Genomic DNA, 4,583 nt, shown 5'->3' on the forward strand with positions numbered 1-4,583 from the left:
AGTTGGTGTGGATCAATCTATCAAAGAAGCATGAGCATTTACTTTATTTGTAAGCTCCCTGTTTTGTTGAAAATTGATGTTCACTAAGAGTTGATACTGTAGCTTCCCATAGTGAATGTTCCATGACAATATTACATGTGTGTAAAATGAACTGAGAGATTGCATGTATACTTCATGAAGTATATACTATATGTCAAAAAATGTTTTTGAGGAGTTCAGTTTTAATCCGTGTCCTATATCATCCATGTAGAAAAGATCTCACAAGACCATAGGTAAAAGCACATATGTGGCAGTTCTTTCTCTCTTTATTAAAGGTTCAAAACGCCTTCCCCCCACATCACACATCACACAGTTTTACTAAATTTACTAAATAATTATAACTTTTTTTTACCAACAAGATTCCATTTGGATTTCTTTTCCATGCATTAAGCACTTTTATTTTATGGGGAATAACCTCCTAGTAATGTTACTCAGTGTTCTTTTAATTTGTTTTAACTAGTTTCTCTTGTCATTTCATCTTGATTTTGTCTGAAGGTCTAGACATATTTTTTGCATGTCTAATACTGTCTTTTATAAGATCGCCTTTAAGTACGTTTTACATGGTAAATGGTAGGGAATTGAAGAATACAGTTGAACAGAGGGATCTGGGAATAACCGTGCATAGTTCCTTGAAGGTGGAATCTCATATAGATAGGGTGGTAAAGAAAGCTTTTGGTATGCTAGCCTTTATAAATCAGAGCATTGAGTATAGAAGCTGGGATGTAATGTTAAAATTGTACAAGGCATTGGTGAGACCACATCTGGAGTATGGTGTACAATTTTGGTCGCCCAATTATAGGAAGGATGTCAACAAAATAGAGAGAGTACAGAGGAGATTTACTAGAATGTTGCCTGGGTTTCAACAACTAAGTTACAGAGAAAGGTTGAATAAGTTAGGTCTTTATTCTCTGGAGCGCAGAAGGTTAAGGGGGGACTTGATAGAGGTCTTTAAAATGATGAGAGGGATAGACAGAGTTGATGTGGACAAGCTTTTCCCTTTGAGAATAGGGAAGATTCAAACGAGAGGACATGACTTCAGAATAAAGGGACAGAAGTTTAGGGGTAACATGAGGGGAAACTTCTTTACTCAGAGAGTGGTAGCGGTGTGGAATGAGCTTCCAGTAGAAGTGGTGGAGGCTGGTTCGTTGGTATCATTTAAAAATAAATTGGATAGGCATATGGATGAGAAGGGAATGGAGGGTTATGGTATGAGTGCAGGCAGGTGGGACTAAGGGAAAAAAAGTTGTTCGGCACGGACTTGTAGGGCCGAGATGGCCTGTTTCCGTGCTGTAATTGTTATATGGTTATATGGTTAAGGCTAAATAGATACACTTTCCCTTTTTACACAACGGATCAGCCTCGCCAGTAATGTATTTGAATTACTCATTGACATTTTAAGCTGGGAGGCAAAGTATTCAATATGACAATAAAACCAAAAAAAACTGCAGATGCTGAAAATCTAAAATAAAATTTGAAAATGCTGTGAATACAGAAAAAGCAGCATCTTTATTCAGTGTGTTGGTCTTTGTGCGAACATTGTTCATTTCACCATGGCTCTCTGAGTTCTACCCTTCCACATTGATTATTCAGTTAAGCATGCTAACTGCATTGTTTATGTTTATAACTGCAACCTCCCTTTTAGTATCATTTTCATATCATTTGTGGAATAATTCATTTTCTGCTGAGCAATATTTACATTGGTCCACATATTTATTTTACCCAGCTCAAGTTATGGCCACTGAATTACCAGTGTAGATTAGATTGATACTTTCCTGGTCAGCATCAGTTGTAAATCAGTTTTTAGATTTATCTGTTGATATAAGTTAGAGTTGGATAGGTATTCCAACAACAGGTCACCAATAATATCTTCCCAAATACCTCCTCTCCTTTTGCCCTCCCGAAACCATTACAATGTAATTTCTGGGACACAAAGGGCACCTAACTTCCAAACTATTAATCTGCCTGTAATATATTCTATTCAATGTGTGTAATATACTTGTATTATTGACGGTAGCAACGTGCATGTAATTGCAACTCTCTTTTTACAAAATGGCTTTTAATATTTAAGAAACAATAATGTAAATTGCAAGGTAATTGTAGGAAATTATACAAAAGTACGCAATATACAAGTGCTATAAGTGAACCATGCTTGAACATGTGTATAAAAATGCTAGTGTACAAATTATATGCTCTAGCTTTTAAAATAAAGTTATGCTATTATAGGATTTTGTGTTGTTTATTTGAAATCAGATATTACTTTAATGCCTGATTAATCCTTTGCAGCATATGTGTGTGCATTGTATTAATAGTAAACATACATTTTAAGACAGCTGCATGATTGATAAATAATAAAACAGTTAAGCGCAAGATAAATTTAAAAAACACTTTGTAAATCTGATTGCTGAATCTCAATGATGTTGGCTTTAATGGAATCAAATTGCAGATATGGAGTAGGATTCAGATACATTTAAAAAACCTATTTTTATGGTATACGGGCATTGCTGACAAGGCTTCCAAGGAAAGATCTCGGTGGCCCTGGGAGGTGTACTGGAGCTGGGCCGTCTCATTTTTGGTAGGAAATCCAAACTTATGTTCAGCAGCTCACGGGCATCTGTGAGATGCTGTGGGGCCCAGTAGCAATGGTGGTGGGAATGTTTGCTGAGAATTGCAAAACATTTGATTCCATTCACAACTCAACAGCAGCTGAATCCTTGTGCAGCAGGACACAGACACATTTAGGCATGGGCTGATGAGTGGGGGCAGGTAACATTTGAAACCACAAATGTGCCAAGCAATGTAAAGAGACACTACCCTTGACTTTCATTAAACTGACCAATGTTGAGCCTCCCATCATCAAATCCCAACATCAAATCCCAAAGTGCAGAATATAACGTTACGGCTGCAGAGAAAGTGCAGATTTTTAAAAAGTGGAAAGGCCACATTGACACATGGTAGGATATTGGACACATGCTCTTAGCTTATGAGAGGTCCACTCAGTAGTCTAATACAGTGGAGAAGAAGCTGTTCCTGAATCCAGTGGTAAATGCTTTCAAGCTTTTGCCTCTGCTGCCCAATAGGAGAAGAGGGAATGACCGTGTCCTTGATTATGTTGGCTGCTTTTCCAAGGCAGTGTGAAGTGTAGATGGAGTCAATGGGGAGAAGCTAGTTTATGTGATGGACTGCATCCACAGCTTCTGCAATTTCTTGCTGTCATGGTCAGAGAAGTTGCCAAACCTGATAGGGTGCTTTCTTTGGTGCATCAATAGAAATTGGTAAGAGTCATTGGAGATATCCAAATTTCCTTAGTCTTCTGAGGAAGTGCAGGCCTTGGCGGTATTGTTTAGATTGAAAGATACTGGATGGAAACAGGCCCCCTCAACCCACTGAAATCACACTGACCACTGTTCCACGCCAGTTCCATTCTATTCCACATTTGCATTCGCTCTCCATACACCAGGGAAAATCTACAGATGTCTATCAACCTACATACTTGCCCGTTGTTGGGATGTGGGAGGAAACCGGAGCAACCGGTAATGATGCTGAAGTGTAATTGGTCGACAGCTTCCGGTTACTAGGTGTAAATATTACCAATTATTTTACCTGGTTCAACCAGATTGACACTACTACTAAAGATACAGTAGTGCAGCTTGTAGAGAGGGGATAGAGAATGAAGAAGTTAATCCATTATGTTGCTGCTACCAGACCACGTGTTCAGAGGGAGAATGTGCAAACTCCACACAGATAGCACCCAAGGTCAAGATTGAACCCACATCCCTAGGAACCTCAAACTCTAGACCATCTCCACTTCAGCATCATTGATGCTGATTGAGGCGTGTACACCACCCCGCTTCCTGAAGTCGATGACTATCTATCTCCTTCCTTTACTTTGCCTCACCATTGTTTGAGATCTGGCCCACTACGGTGGGATCATATGCAAACTTCTAAATGGAGTTAGGGCAGAAATTGTCTGCACAGTCACGAGTGTACAGGAAGTTTAGTATGTGGTTAAGAATGCATCATTGTCAGGCACAGGCATTGAGAATTATCATGGAGGATGTTTTGTCACTTATCCTTGCTGATCAAGTCAAGTCAAGTTTATTCGTCACATACACATACGAGATGTGCAGTGAAATGGAAATCACTGGGTGATCGTGGGTCAGGAAGTCAAAGGCCTGAAGTTTGGAGATGATTGGTTGGAATTATGGTGTTGAAAGCAGTTATAGTCAATAAATAGAAGTCTGAATAGGTGTTGTTAATATTCAAATGTTCCAGATATGAGTGTAGGTCCAGGGAGATGGAGTCTGCAGTAGGTGAATTGCAGTGGAGCAGGGCTGTCTGGGAGGTCTGAGATGATGTACACCATGACCAGCATCTCAAAGCATTTCATGATTGTGGATGTGAGAGCCATTACCCTACCTTCTTTGGCATAATTGTTGTCTTCTAAAAGCAGATGGGAACTTCAGAATGGAGAAGAGAAAGGTTAAAGATGTCCGCAAATACTCCATCGACTGATTCACATAGTGTTCGGCACGGACTAGAAGGGC

The 4,583-nt window shown here is 39.3% G+C and overlaps 1 long non-coding RNA gene across 1 annotated transcript; it reads right to left on the bottom strand.

The window, feature by feature from the left end:
* Positions 1-211: 211 nt before the first annotated feature.
* On the bottom strand, positions 212-584 carry LOC116970978. Its single transcript, XR_004411373.1, has 2 exons — positions 368-584; positions 212-325 (listed from the first exon to the last, which is right to left on the bottom strand). It is a non-coding gene; the product is annotated as an uncharacterized LOC116970978 (long non-coding RNA).
* Positions 585-4,583: the final 3,999 nt, after the last annotated feature.

This window comes from Amblyraja radiata, chromosome 3 (genome assembly GCF_010909765.2).
Source record: "Amblyraja radiata isolate CabotCenter1 chromosome 3, sAmbRad1.1.pri, whole genome shotgun sequence".
NCBI lineage: Eukaryota > Metazoa > Chordata > Chondrichthyes > Rajiformes > Rajidae > Amblyraja > Amblyraja radiata.